This window comes from Quercus suber, unplaced genomic scaffold (assembly GCF_002906115.3).
Source record: "Quercus suber isolate HL8 unplaced genomic scaffold, Cork oak 2.0 scaffold_133, whole genome shotgun sequence".
In the NCBI taxonomy this organism is placed as follows: Eukaryota; Viridiplantae; Streptophyta; class Magnoliopsida; order Fagales; family Fagaceae; genus Quercus; species Quercus suber.
The window spans coordinates 107,728-124,666 of NW_027069596.1; positions in this window are offsets into that span (position 1 = coordinate 107,728).

Here is a 16,939-nt window from a genome sequence, read left to right on the forward strand (position 1 = left end):
GTAAATGCTAGTTGAAATAGCACAGTAGGATCCATAAATAGTACCAAAAAGTACAATGGGACCCATGAATAGTAGCAAAAATAAGTTGAATAGTAAAATAGGTTGGTAAAAAAAAAAGAAAAAAAAAAAGCTAGCCAAACAGACACTTTATAAAAAATTTTGAACTCTCACTTGGGTCTAAAAACCTAGAAAATTTTGGTCTCACTTTCGCTCACTCTCTCTCAATCTCCCTCTCTCTCTCCGTCACCGATCTGCCACTGTCCTCTGATCTAAGGCCTCATGCCAATCAAGGAATCACTGTTGCCGCCATTCTTCACAAAGCATGCACCACGGCCCACAACAGAACACACTTCTCTCTTGTATGCACCATTCTTCTATTTCCATTTGTTTATTATTATTATTATTATTATTTTTTTTTATCCTTTTAGCTAATTTGATGAAGGATTTTAGCTGTGATCTAAGAAACTGGAGCTTCACTTCCATGAAACCAATCTGGTGAGATTTGCATCAGAGGTAGCCAGATCATGAAATGTATATATATATACAGCTTTCCCATCCACATTAACATATAATTTTTTTTTCCTCAATATACAATTTTTATATATTATAAATTTCCTCTGTCACAATGTCACATCATTAAGCAAAGAAAAATGAAATTCCAAATATATCGGTTTTAAATGCTTGCTAGCACAATGCATGTGAGAGGGGTTAATTGCCCTCATAATATTGAAGATCTAGTATGGCATAGGTGAACCTTTCTATTATTACCTTTATTATATTTGAGACGTGTACATAAAAAGAAAAAAAGAAAAAAAAAGAATAGAATTTGAGAAAAAGATAAGGTAATTTACTCTAGCACTGACTAAGTCAATATTAAATGATGATTTTATAAGATGGTTGCTAACCAAATCATCAAAGAGGCAAATGAAATAAAATACTATATATGTCTAAGTCTTCTAGTTTAACAATTAAGAACATATAATTGTTTTTATTTTGCGTATGACCGTGAGATACAGCTTAGATAGATTGGACCAATTCCTAGGAATTTTGTTTGGTGGGATTGAATATATAGGGTGAATCTTGTGCCTAATAGTATTTCTAATATACTTAGTTTAGGGTGAATCTTGTGGACCAATTCCCTATTTTAGTGTATAGTTTCTTCACTCAATGTACTTAGTTTAGTAATTTCTTCTCCTTTTACCTGATTTTGGACGTGAAGTCACCTAATTCACGTCTTTTAAGTTATTTTAGTAGTCTATAATTTAGACTTAAATTTTGCAGGGTTAGCATCTTGTTGTAAGTTTGAGTTCCTCTTTTCGTGAGCAAACCAGTGAATTGCTAAAGGATGAGTAAAATCTACTTCATAATACCTTACTAGTCTATAATTATATGTCAAATTTTTTGCTATAGTAGGTTGTTGATTTGGAGCAAGCGGGTGGCTTGCATGGTGATAGAAGGTGGTCTACTTTTCATTATTGGGAGTGTTGATTGTGTTGTTCCTATTGTACTATAATTATTGGTGATGAACTTAATCATTCTCGCTAGAATTTTCTTAATAATTTCATCTTTTATGTGATCATCTAAGTTTACTTTTTATCTAGTGCTGCTTGAGTAATACTCATGCATTGGTGTATTCAGTGATTAGCTGAATTGTACTAAGTTTCAGATAAGTGTGTTACTATGTTGAAATTGTGAAATGTGCTAACTCAATTGTTGACTTTAGAAACGATGGACCATACCTATAGATCATATCAAACCTAAGAAACAAAGGAAGTGGGCTTTGTCTCAGCTTGGGAAGTTGTGGAGGAGCCACAAGGTTGATTTGAAGAAGTGTTGTAAGAACAATACTTCTTAAATTTGTAGTTACATAATGCCATATATATTGCTTTCCTTCACATGAACAGGTATATATCATACACAACTATAGGTAGCTATAATTCAAAGATGATGGAAAGTAAACTTAAATGTGTAGATGTTAGGATTAGTGCCCTTAAATCCTGTTGTATGATGCCATGTATGACATTATGTATGACTTAATGTTGTAATTAATAAAGTTGTTTTATTATTATCTAAAATAATGGTAACATGAATATTTGGACATTATCATATAGTCCACAAGGATGCATAGTATATGATTTAGTCACAGAAGATATAAGTCACATGTTCTTTGTAAGCTTAGAATTTTAGTTCGTTTTTGGTGATGAAATTGGGCATTTCGTCTGCGAAGACTATAACATATCAACTAAGATGATTCGTCTTGATTATGGAAGTGGAGACTTCTAGTTGATATGTTGATATGTTTTAAGAGTTAAGACATATTGAATTGTACCGCTGTGAGATTTTTTATTCTCCTAATGGCTGTCAAATGAATAATAAATCTCACGACTTCTATTTACATCAACTTTTAATCTTGAGAGAATAATAGACTTGATCATGAAGTGTAGGTTGCTTTGATATATTAAGAGTGAGATCTGAAGTTACGGTAAAAACTTCAATATGTTGGGTGAAAGCTCGAAAATGTGTTAAAAACACAAGAGCTGTTTAGACCTCCAAATTAAATTATGGCTCGATTTTACTCTAACTTAATACTAAGTGCGGAATAGAGTAAATGCGAGCGGATAAACAAACAAACTACTCTAACCCATAATCAAAATAACACAGCTATAAAATGAAAGGTTAAAGAGTAGGGAAGAAGAATGAAAACAGAAGATAACATGGCGATGTGTTATTGAAGAGGAAATTGAAGAACTCGGCGAAAAACCTCTTTGCCGCCCTCCAAGTGGTAATCGATCTACTAGACAATCAGTTGGGATACGTGGGTTAGCAAGAGACCCTCCAAGTCTAATCTACCCGATGCACCTAAGCCCTCCAAGCTCCTACTCTAACAAGGCTTCTTGGAATCGTGTTTTGTCTAGCTTTCTAGATCCCGCAATACGCCCGATTGCATCCGTAAAAGCCTAGCTTCTTCCAATGCTTCCTAGCAACACCAAAATCTCATTGAACACTTTGAAAGAGTGTGGTAAGTGTTTGGGCTATTAACCTCTCAATGGGATGGAAAGGGAAAGGTAGGAGTTGAGGAAAATCCACAAGCAATTGTGTAGATAAATGTGGGTATAACAATCTCTAACTTTCAAGGTTTATGGCTAGGGTTTTTTCTCAGAAGTACTCCTTAATATATGTGGGTAATGTGAGTATATATAGTGTGGGTACAGAAAGTGTGTATTAAATAGGACAATCTGGCAAAACAGAATGTTTTACGGGTATCTCGTGGGAAGGTCTTACCTGTGAGATACTCGTAAAAACCAGCTATCTTTATCTTGTCCTGACTTTTTGCATTCTAGTCATGTGCAGGGCACATGCTTCACTTCGCGAGATATTTAGTCGCGAGATACCCGCGAAAACAACTTTAGCTTCATGCCATGAGTCTTCACACACAGACACACACACACATACTCTCTCTCTCTCTCTCTTTCTCTCTCTCACAACCCTTATAATAAAATCGCACAAATAATACAGGGTACAAAAGATTGAACATAATTACAATCAAATTTGGCACGGAATTAAAGCCAACAAAACACATTGTTGTAAATTACAACTTTACAATGGGCAATCACATTTAGTATTGATGGAACATATATTCTCAAGATGAAATTTATAATCTCTTAACAGAGATATAAAATATTGCCTTGAGATAAGTTTAATGGGTTTAGTTATTCAGAATGTTAGGCCTAACTACTTTAGTAAGAAAATATTAAAGTATATATTTATGAAATTGGATTTCATAAATATATGATGAATAACTTAAAAGATTAAACTGGGTATTCAAGGATTAAGATGTATCTTCAAAGTGGCAGTTAACCTACATGACTTTATATTACTACGAATATTTCATGAAGGGGTTATATGTATAATAAAGTTTTGGGATATAATTTATTAATAAGGTCTAGAGTGCAATTATATTTATATAGTAGTATTAAATATAATTAATGGTAACTTTGGACTTGTCGAGAGTTGACAGAAAAACCCAAGGCCCATTGGAGCTAGAGTTTGTTTGTTCTCTTTTGGTCCCACTCCAAGTCACATACTAAAACCTAATTGGAATGGCCCAAAAGGCTAGCCCAATTAGATAATCAGTTATAAGGAGAGAAATATACAGAATTTATAAAAAGGGAAATTAAATGTGTTAGGTTCTAAAGATTTAGGAATTTATGTATCTTGAACTCTAATTTGTATGTTGGCAAATCATGATCAAAATAGACTGTTTAGTCTTATTTAGACTTGTTTAAAGTTGTGCATTTATGTAAAGTTGGAATTGAGTGGCTACAGAAAGTATTAGTAACTTTCAGCTTGGCTCGATCGATTGAAGCTTAGACTCGATCGATCGAATATTTGGCAAAATGTGTTTTTCTATAGATTTCCAACTTAGCCCTAATTCCTAAAATGTTTAGGGTTTTATGTTTTTGCCCTAGGTATATAAGACAAACCCTAGCCACGTTTTGGAGGTTGTTCACATTACTGTTTTGTGTAAATCTCTTGTTAGATCTAGAGGAGTTTTCATTTACACAAAGCTTAAGGTTTTCAATGAGGAGATGTTATCTACACCTTGATGATCAATTCAGTCGCTGCCATTGGAGTTTAAAGGTACACAAGCAGGTGTGCTTGTATTTACTGGAGAACCTAAGAAAGAAGGAGTCTGTGGTCTCGGAGCTTGCATATGGTCGTGTCAGTAAGTTCTACTGGTGGGTAGCAATAAGAAGTCGAGCATGGGGGCTTGTAAGTCTTATTGTATGAACTTCGATTCTTTCAAGATAGTGGATTCAAGTTTACCTTGAGGATAGCTAAGTCAAATCCTTCCCAAGTTTTTACCGTGTGGTTTCCTGGGTTATCATATCATTGGGTTACTTATTTTTCTGCTGCTTTATATACTTTATATGATTATTTGATTGTGATAACCTAGATTTGCATAATTTGACTAAGTTAATCATTTGGCTAATTAACTAGGTTAATCTGGTTGTGTTAAGAGGTCTAAAAACCGTTCAAGTGGTATCAGAGCAGGTAGCTCTCTTGTTTGATATCTTTTAATCTCTGAGCTGATCGTTGACCCCTATTGTCATAGAATATAGACATTCTCTAGTTGTTCCTCCTCACTTTAATGGGAACAATTATGCTTATTGGAAAGTAAGGATGAAAGCATTCCTGAAATCAATTGATGAGAGAGTCTGAAACTCCGTTGAATACGAATGAGAGAAGCCCACTACTCCTGTGAGTGAGTGGCAAACTTCTCAAAAAGAAGCAGCTGGTTTCAATAGTAAAGTTATGAATGTCATCTTTAACGCTGTTTCCATGGAGAAATTTAAGAGAATCTCTAATGTTGAGGTTGCTCATAATGCTTGGAAAATTCTCCAGACTGTGCATGAAGGTACTAAGGCAGTTAAAATCAATAAGTTGCAACGGTTAACATCTAGATTTGGAAGCATTAGGGTATTTGATGATAAATCTTTTGATGAATTCTATGCTAAGTTGAATGATATTATTAATTCTGCATTTAATCTGGGTGAAATCTATGATCAACCTAAAATTGTTAGGAAGATTCTTAGATCCTTGACTGAGGACTTTAGACCTAAAGTGACTGCCATCACTGAGATGAACTTGTAAGACTCCATCCCTGTTGATGAACTTGTAGGATCTCTTCAGTCCTATAAGTTAACCTACCCAAAGCTAACAAATCCAAATTAATGGCTTTTAAGTTTGTTGATGATGTTGATGTTGGTGGATTTGATGATGAGCTCTCTGCTACAGAGATTGCTTACCTTGCAAAGAATTTTAGAAACTTTCTTAGGAATAACAACAGAAAGGCAAGAGGTACAAACACTGTTGAACCTAGAAACTTTAGGAAGAATGATCCCACTAAGGTTAATAACTTTGAAAAACTTAGAGAAAAAGTTGGTCAATCTTCAAACAATTCTTTGGGTCCTCAGTGTTTTGGATGTCAAGGGTATGGTCACATGAAGTCTAAATGTCCCACATACTTGAGGTCTAAGGGGAAGGCTATAGTTGTAACCCTTAGTGATAATGAAGTTTCTAATGATGAATCTGGATGTGACGAGGATGGAAACTTCATTGCTTTCACTGTTACTGTTGTAGTTAATGAAACTGTATTTGTTGAAGAGAACCCTTCTGATGGGGAACTCTCTAAGGATGCAGATCTTCAAGAAACCTACAATAAACTTTGCAAAGTTGCTGCAAAGGATGCCATGAATGTTGAATTAGGCTTAAAGAAAATTGCATCTCTTGAGCTCGAAAAGAAAAATTTGCTTGCTAAATTGTATGATGCTAATGATCTTTTGAACTATGTGAAATCTGAGAATATGCTCTTACTTGATAAAGTTAAAACTTTGGAACATGATTTATCTATTGCTAGATCTGCTATTTCTAAACTTAATCAAATGCTGAATGTTCAAAAGGCTCCTTCTGACAAATCAGGATTAGGTTTTGTTGAAAGCATCTTTGTGTCTGCACCAAATTCCATAAACTTTGTTCCATCTTCTTCCACTGAACCCTTTGTGAGTGAGGTTATGAGTGAGATTGTCAAACCTGTAGAAGTCACACCTCCTAGGAAGATTATGGTTGATCTGAAAGAGTCTAAACCTAAGGAGTCTATCTTTTCTAAGGACAAGATGCATGGTAAGCCTATTCAGGTTTGTCATTTTTGTGAAATGTCTGAACACATTTGTCCAAATTGTTATAAGCTGCAAGCAGCTATGCGAGCAAATAAGCCAAAAGTTCCTGTGCCTCAAGCACAAGATCCTATGACACTCATTGGTGAATTGGTAAAAGCTCTAAACCTTTATTCCAATCATGGAGTTGGGAATCACTCTAATGTGAATAAAAACTCCAATGCTCATAGTGCATCTAAAAAGTTTTGGATGCAAAAGGCTCGATCAAATTGAGTCTTTCTGACATGGTCCTTGTGCTTCATTGCTTTATCTTTTGTGAACTTTGTTCTTTGGTTTCTTTTTACCTTTTTGTTTCTAGGATTTGCATTGCATAACATTCATGCATTTCATTCTAGGATTTTAAAAAAAAAAAAAAAAAAAAAGGGGAAAAGGAAGCAAATTGTGTTATGTATTCTCTCTCTTGATTTTTGAAAACAAGGTTGGTCAATTTATTTTCATATAACATGGTCTTTGTGCCTTGTTTAGCTTTGATGAGCTTATTTATTGCACTTGACTAGTTGAAACTTTGTAGTGCATGTTGTGTGGGAAAGATGTTTATGGTGTTTATCACATTGTCTTAATCTTGAAATCACATGTTATTTGATTGTCAGACTTGAACCTTTTGAGAAAGGCATAAATAACCATCTCATCACTATTCACTAGCCAATCATGAACACCTTAGTGCATATCTTAAGATTCCGTGCTCGAGAAAGTGTAGCACATGCATAAAAAGAACATAAGGTGTAGCCTTGGTTTAATTGCTTAATGCTTAAAATTGGTGTGTACTATTAGGTTTGATGCCAAATCACATAATTAAAATTGGTGTGTACTATTAGGCTTGATACCAAATCACATAACTAAAATCTGTGTATATTATGAGACAAAATTCAAGAAACTTACATGATTGCAAGCTTATGTTCTAGGAGATGTGAGAGTTATATGATGTAACTCTTTACGTGATAGTCTCTTTCAAATTTTATGTGATGAATTTTGCAGTCTTTGTGTTTGATTTCTATTCACATATCACCTTACATGTATCTCAAGCTTTTGCTAGTTGCACACACTACACAAATTACTCTTTACTAAACACTGTACATGTTACTGTGTGTGTTTTTGGTCTGACCAACCAAGTTTGAAAAATACCTTGAGATATATGCACAACTGATTTGTTGCTTGAGAATTAAAAAGGGAGATTGTTTGAAACCTAAATAGTTGGGAGAATTTGGTTTAAATTTGGGGATTTAAAAAAAAAAAAAAAATTTCATCTCATACTCATGCCTATCATACTCATATTTCATTGCTTTGAGGAGAGTGCATCAAAATTCTTTTGTTTTTTCAAAAACTCATTTTTTTTTTTTTACAATTTCAATCGATTGAGTTTGTTTTTTGATCAATCGAAATTGCGATTATAATTTACGTGAGCATCTGTCTGATTCAATCGATCGAAATTGTTTTTTGATCAATCGAACATCATGAATCAGGTTTTTTTAAAAATCAGTGTTTGACTCGTTCAAAACACTTTTTCAAAACTTTTCAAAACTTTTTCTCTCTCTCCGACTCGGCAAGGCTCCACATCAAGTTTTTGTCGTTTTCCTCCCAAATTTTTACAAGGTTTTTCTCCTCTAAAGCCGGTAAGTCCATTCTACCCTCCTTTTGCATTTTATTTCATGTTTTCATGCATAAATTCATGCATTTTAGTGCATTTTTCGGACCTTAATTTGGAATTTTTGTTTAATCAAGCCTTATTTTGTGAAATTGATCAGTGGGATTTGTTGCTATATGGTTATATTCGTGATCTATTATGGTTAATTTGATCAATTTAAGGTTTTGTGAAAAATTAAAATTTCTAGGGCTTGTATTGAATTCGATTTGGGGATTTTGTTCAATAGGTTTAAATTGATGAAATTGGCTTGGTGTTTTGATGTAATTGATCATTCTATTCTGTTTTCAACCTTGTGTGATGATTAATTCATCAATTTATTTCAAAACATTCAAGTGGTTTTTCAAATTTTTGGGTTTTTGTTAGAAACTCTATGCTCAAGCCAATTTTGTGAATTTGAACTTAATTTGGACCTAATTTCACTGCATTAGAGCATGCATCATGACATTTAATTTGTTCATGAATCATATAGATTTTTGTTCTTTATCTGTTTTGTGCTAACTTGTAGTCTGCCCTTGGTTTTTACTTTTTGTTATTTTTTTGGTTCTACCTTGTGTCCTTGTCCTTTTCTTAGCGTCATGCCTAGGAAAATTAGAGCTCATAAGACCCCTTCTTCTTCATCTAAGTCACCCTCTAAGGTTGAGTTGTTTAAGGATGCAAAATGCAAAGAGGCCTATGATAAGTTGAACAATAGAAGGAAAATTTGGGCTGAGCGTTCTGTTATCCTTGATGAGGTTGATCCAGCCATTAGGGTTAACTTTAAGAGTAGGGGCTGTTTGTCTTTGTTGGAGATAGATTATCCACCCCCGACCACCCTCATAAGGGAGTTCTACTCGAACCTCTCTTATCATGTCTATGATTTCAAGACCCTTGTTAAGAGTTGGATACGAGGTGTTGAGTACACCATTACCCCTAGGATAGTGGCTAAGGCTCTTGGGGTCCTGGTCGTTTGGCAGCCTGACTATCCGTATGCGGAGTCTCCACCCTTAGATGATGTCATGTCATACATCACTGGATCCTCTATCTAGTGGGGTTCTGATCCTCGGATCATGTCCACTGAGCTTCTTGAGTCTACCTATCTTTTTCTTAGGATAGTGTGTCATTCTTTATGGCCTATCTCTCATCTCCACACCATCCCTCTTGAGCGATGTGTGTTTTTGTTTGCCCTTGTGTCTGGAGCTTCTATTTCTTTTCCTCATTTGTTTCTTCGTTCTTTGAACGAGATTCATAGGAGTAGCGCTGTTGATCACACTCTTGTCTATCCTATCTTCATCCATAGGATTTTGTTGTTTTTAGGGTTAGATAGTTTCCTCGCATCTGAGCCGTTCACATACTGGTCCCATAGATGCCACCTTCCTCAGCCAGAAGGCTGCTCATATAAGATCTCCTCAAGTTGAGCCTGCTGGTGTTGTACCCCTCCCTCTTCTTCTACAGGTGCTACACAGGCTGAGGTGTTTGGTGCTGCTGTTGCTACTGATGCTGATGTTCCTCACTGACTACTTCAGATGATTCAGACATTCGACGTACGTTGGATCATGTCTTGACCGTTCAGGCGGCTCATGGACAGATTTTGGTGGACTTGCTCGACGTGGTTCGTGCCCTGCGTGCAGAGTTGGCGCATTCTAGACGGTTTCCTTCACCACCTCCTTTTGATGGTGGATTATGATTGCCTTTTGGCATTTCGTCACAAAAAAGGGGAATAGATTTTGGTTTTTGCCTATAGAGTTTTTGTTGATAAGGGGAGTTTTGTGATTCTTTGGAGCCTGTGATGATTAGATTGTATCTAGGAGCTGTACCTTGTATTTACATTCTTTTGGCTCTAAATGTATTTTTGTTGGGCTATTCATGTTAGGGGAGATACTTTTATTGTGTTTCTTGTTTCACTTCTTATTGTCTTATGTTTTGTGAGTTATTCATTTGATATATGTCTCTATTTTGTGTTTCTGTGAAATTAAGAATTTATTTTGTTTACTTGTATTTTTCACACATGCGTTGATGTGTTTATTGAGTATTTTAGGAAATACAAGTTGATTCAATTGAGCTATGTCTACATTTGCAACTGATGGATAGTAGTTAGGATTGGATTTGTTTTGTAAAGGGCCATTTTTTTTTTTTTTGTAAACTTTGAGCTTTAGTTTGTGTTTTGTCTCGGATTGCCAAAGGGGGAGTTTGTTAGGTTCTAAAGATTTAGGAATTTATGTATTTAGAACTCTAATTTGTATTATTGGCAAACCATGATCAAAACAGGTTGTTTAGTCTTGTTTAGGCTTGCTCAAAGTTGTGTGTTTATGTAAAGTTGGAATCGAGTGGCTGCAGAAAGTATTAGTAACTTTCGGCCTGGCTCGATCGATCGAATATCGGGCAGAACGTGTTTTTCTGCAGATTTCCAACTCAGCCCTAATTCCTAAAACGTTTAGGGTTTTATGTTTTTGCCCTAGGTATGTAAGGCAAATTCTAGCCACGTTTTGGAGGTTGCTCACATTGCTGTTTTGTGTAAATCTCTTGTGAGATCTAGAGGAGCTTTCCTTTACATAAAGCTTAGGGTTTTCAACGAGGAGATGTTATCTACACCTTGATGATCAATTCAATTGCTGTCATTGGAGCTTAAAGATACATAAGCAGGTGTGCTTGTATTTGTTGGAGAATCCAAGAAAGAAAGAGTCAGTGGTCTCGGAGCTTGCACGTAGTCGTGTCAGTAAGTTTTACTGGTAGGTAGAAATAAGAAGTAAAGCATGGGGGCTTGTAAGTCTTATTGTATGAACTTTGACTCTTTCAAGATAGTGGATTCAAGTTTACCTTGAGGATAGCTAGGTCAAATCCTCCCCAGATTTTTACCGTGTTGTTTCCTGGGTCATCATATCATTGTGTTATTTATTTTTTTCCCTGCTTTATATACTTGATATGATTTTTTGATTGTGATAACCTAGATTTGCATAATTTGACTAAGTTAATCACTTGGCTAATTAACTAGGTTAATATGGTTGTGTTAAGGGGTCTAAAAACCGTTCAAAATGGTTTGTATGTAAGTGTTAGACATTCTTTTATTCTCTCTTGAATACACATATAAACTGATTGAGAGATCACACTTCTTGGGTATCAAGTGGAATTGGAGTGAAGATTAAAAGTGCTCCCAAGTGCTTCTAATATTTGGTTTTGAATTTCACTGCACCAAGGTACACTCGTTCTCATATTCTGAAATTTACATAGTACATGTTATCAATTGCAAATGAAGTAGATTCGTTAATTTTCCATTGCGTATGTTTTGTATGCGATACAAACATGTGTTTTTACAACAGTAGAAACACCGTAATAACTATTTTAATGAATTCAATGACCATGTTGTAGGAAAAAAAAGAACGGGAAGCCCATAGAGCGTGCAAAGATATGAAGCTGTCGTGGGTTTATTATATTTTAGAGTGGTGATGATGTGGATGAATATTCTCCAATTTTTGTAAATTTATCATTTGGGGATCCGCATTAGGAGATATGCAGCTGGTGGTTTTGATTTTGTCCCACTCAATGTATTATAAAGTTTCAAATGTTGATACATATTCACTAGTGGAATGTATTATTTTGTTCATAAAATTATAAACATTTGGGATATATTATCTTGTGCATAACATTCTAGACATTTGGGATATATTATTTGGTATATATTTATTGATATCATGTAATTAAATATATTTGGTTCGTTGGTTTAAAGTGGTATGTATTTGGTATTTGGTATTTGGTATTGTATTTTGATTACATTACAAAATTAAAAAAAAAAAAAAAAAACAACAACAACAACAACTTATACCATCATTTTTTTTTTTAAACCGTTGGAATAGTGTATTGTTCTATTTTGTTGGTTACCTTGTAGTGACAATTTTGAAACCATTGGTATAGGTAAGGCCTATTATGGCGTTTTAAAAACACTGGTATAGGGCATACTTTTATAATATTGAAATGACCTATATAGGTGGTTTTAAAAACACTGGCACAGGCAATACGTATTACAGTCGTTTAAAACCGCTAGTATAGGATGTATTTTTCTTTCTCTAAATGCCCTGTAGTGGCGTTTCTGTAAGCCCAGGTATAAGTAGGGCCTATTACGGTGTTTCCAAAACACTAATATAGGGCTTATTTCTATATTTGAAATGACCTATACCAACGGTTTTAAAAGCGCTAGAATAGGGTCTCAAAACTGCCAGGACCTATCTTGGCGGTTTTAAAAGCACTGGTGTAGATCAAGCGGACCTATTTCTACACTCGTTGCGTAGTGCTACAAAGCGCCAAGGAAAAAAGCACTGGGATAGGCCCCATTTTTGTAATTACAAAAATGAACAATAAGTACTAAACAAAAACAAAATAATAAGTATTTATGATTGATTTTATTATGTATGGTTTAATTTGTTTATGAATTTTTTTATTTTAAAAAAAACTAAAATCATTAGAGATGAATAAAATAATTTAAAATAAAAGATAAAATTTTAGAACTTTTCGGAATATGATTTAAATCAAAATGATAATATAAAATCTTTTAAACTTAAACTTACAAAATCTTTCGTTTAAAACTTTTGTCACGAATTCATGATCATCAAAAAAAAAAAAAAAAAAAAAATTATGTATGCCATTAGAAGCTCACGTGACAACTGCTTTAAATTAAACTTTTGTCACGAATTCATGATCATCAAAAAAAAAAAAAAAAAAAAAATTATGTATGCCATTAGAAGCTCACGTGACAACTGCTTTAAATAAAATTTAATCATACTGATACTAACATTTAAATGAAATTATTTGAAATTGTGAAAGTTTAAATGAAACTATGTGAACTATAAAGTTTAAATAAAACTATATGAGCATATGTACCAAAAAATAGAAATAAAAACTATATGAAATTATAAGGTGGAAATAAAACTTATTCAAAACTATAAGGTTGAAGCTCGAATTTGTGTGAAAAAACAAGAGCTTGTTTAGACCCCCAAATTAAAATTATGGCTAGATTGCTTTTAATCTAACTTAGACTAAGTGTGGAATAAGAGTAAATGAGTGCAAACAACCGATAACACTATCCTAAGCCATATTCATCCACTATCAACGATATAAAGTAAAGCTTAAGAGTAGGAAAGATAGATGCAAATACAAGGTAACACTGAGACGTGTTATCGAAAGGAAATCGAAGAACTTGGCGAAAAACCTCTTTACCGCCCTCCAAGCAGTAATCGATCCACTAGAGAATAAAGTTGGAGTACACAAATAACAAAAGACCTTCCAAGCCTAGTCTACCCAATGTACTTGAGCCTTCCAAGTTCTTGCTACCAACAGACTTCTCGGAGTCATGTCTTCTCTAACTTTTCGGATCCCGCAAAAGGCCTGATTGCATCTGCCAAGCCTCACCGGCTTCTTTTAGCAAATCCCCAAAACTTCCCAAGCTTCAAAATACTCTTTACACTCTGAAAAAGGTGTGAGTTGTGTTTTGGGTATAAATCTTCTCTCAAGGTATGGTAATGAGAGATGGAATGAGAAGAGGCTACAATGATTTTTCACTAAAAATGAGTAGCTCTCTCTCTAAAAGATGGGTGTGTTGTGTTGTAGAAAACCTATCTAAGTTTTTTCTCTTTGAATATCCTTTCATACTTTTGTGGGTAATGGGGGTAAATATAGTGTAGGTGAAGTGTAAGAAAGTCACACTTAAAATCCTCTAGGCAGAATGTTTCGCGAGTATTTTGCAGGAAGGCCTTACTCACGAGACATTCGTAAAATCGACAGCCTAGCATGACCTTTCAGCTTCTAGCATGTGCTTCTCACATACCATTTTCGTGGGATACTCTTTTTGTGAGTTAGTCGCGAAATTGCACTGATTCTTCATTTCATGCTTGATTCTTCACTAACTTAATACTAAACTCAATATAATAAAATCCCACAAAATACAAGGAACAAAATTAAAGCAATTACAACACTTTTTATCATGGAATAAAACCAACATAAAATATAGTTGTAAATTACAACTTTACAAAGCTTTAAATGAAAATTATTTAATAAAAAATAGTTAGTTTAGAATCAGGGATTTTTGAATCAACTGTAAAGTCATTTATTTTTGAATTAGAGATTTGGTTTAGAATCTTACATTTACCCAAAATAATCTATCTCTATTATAAAGTGGTCGTCATAAATTTCAAAAATCCTGATGTGTACATGGGAATCATGGAGCAGATGTCATTATAATAATGAACAAATTTGTTCGAAGATACTTTATGATATGTTACATGGAGAATACTTCATCCTTTTATATTTCAGATTATGTTATTAAGAAGATAAGTTTTGCATAGGTTAATGGACATAAAATAATGGACTAGGGAATTAATTTTCATTAATTGAATTATAATTAGTAATTGTTTATTGTTATATTTGATTTTTTTTTTTTTGGTGTGACAAAAAAAGTCACTGTTTTGTTCTTTAATTAAGATAAATGAGATTTTTCTTTATTGTTTTCCCTAATTGTATTTTTGGTATATACTGTACCCTAATAATTTAAAGGGTAATTATTGACGAGAAATAAATTGTAAAGAAAAAAACGATAAAGCATTGAAGATCCCCTCAGCAAAGTTCAGGAAAAGGTATCCCAAATCTAATGTGAAATGAGGGCTCTTATAATTTCTCCTATATCACCGGATTAAATAAACGATAAGACTAATCCTTGGTGAGAATGGGCTTCCTTCTGAGACAGCTAGAAGATACAGCAGAATCTGGAAGACCAAATAATATGAACATAAAAAAGAATGTAAAGGTGATTATCAAAATGTAAAGGTGATGGACAGTGGACTCCACCATCATTGGTACTAAAGCTACACCTAAGTGTGAACAAGAAGAAAAATCTGAAGCTGATGTACTCCATAATAAACATCAAGCAAAAGAAAAATAATGAAAATTGCAAGCTGCCATTAAAGCAATATTTTTGTCTCAACCACACTTGAAAAAAAAAAAAAAAAATCTTGCCCATTTTAAGTGATATATTAATCCGCTATCAATTGATTTTATTTAATCTTTGAAAGATATGGTGAAAATGTGTTGTTTCATTTTACAAATTACACAAGAAATTGTTCACTCCTATGGTAAGAATTCTCGTCATCTCATAACAAATGTGGGCCTATGTATATGACTTATGGTAGAATCCACACTCGCACTCTCATTTGACGCATTATCTTATTGGGATGGTGTGGTTCTCATGCATTAAATCTTGGGAGAGTTCTTAGGTAATGGGACTTGGGGAAATTAACTTTGTTAATTGGTTGTTATGAAACCAAAGATACACTTAACTCTTTTTCTATTATTTTGCTTTTTCTGGGTCACTCTTTCTAAATAAGTGGGAAATTAAAAAAGGGATGGGAATGGGACATGGAAGAAGAAATTGGTCCCTTAATTGAAAAAAAAAAGGGTATAAATTGGGACATATTCCATCTTTTTTCCACCACTAACTAGAAGTGGATTCTGGCCTACTGCCAAAGAAGAATCCAATCATAATTGATAATCCATCTCTTTCCTTCTTTCTCTCTCTGTCTCTTCTCAAGAATCCAGCATTATGGCCCACGACAAAACAAGATTGTAAGCATAATGAGAATTCTGAATTAGTGCTTATAAGGGCCACTAGATCACCACTTGAGTCTTGACCATTAGTTGGTGGCCGTCGGTAAAAATTTCCTTACCTCCATGACAATGATGTCTTGACCTGAGTCCATCTTTTTATTGGTAAATTACACAGATCTTGAATTTACAATATTTCCACGGTTCCACCCCACGTTTAACTTTTAAGAGAGAGAATATATCATTTAAATTAGACCTCACTTACCATTTTAACATTGAGTTTTCATAAAATAATTATGATACCTAATTTAAGTACTTTGGCAAGTGATAAAGTGAACTTAGAGGATAATATCAATTAAGTTGTTGCATTCGGAAGATATTTTGGGCGAGAGTGATTCAACATTAGTTTAGATATGGATAATCAATTTGGTTTTATATTAGGTGATCCAATATGAAAGTCATTTTCTTACCTAGTTATCTAATGAAAAAAAAATATAAAAGCCAACGTAATTCTCGATCTGATTATTATTCCCAGAGAAGGCAAATATGATAGGATACCTACATAAGTGATGTGATTGGTTTTAGAAACAAGAGGAGTTTATATAAACTATAAATTATATTAAGTTGATGATTAAAAATATGTTCAATTGAAGTATAACTAGAATGAAAACAAGTGGAGACATCACAAGCATATTTGTCATCACTATAGATTTGCATAAAAGATCAATATTAAGTCCGTATCACTTTACACTAGTGATCATGGATAAGCTGACTAGATCAATTCAAGATGTAGACCATTGGTTTTAGCATATATATGAAACAATATGTGGAGTTAATGTAATGTAAGAAATTTGAAGAGATGGAGTTTAAAGACTTTCAGCTAAGTAGAACTAAAACAGAGTACATGAATGTACTTTTAGTAAAAGTAGAAACAAAGAGGTTGTAAGATTTGATGGTTAAGAAATACCATAGAGTAAGAGCATTCAATATCTTGGATTAA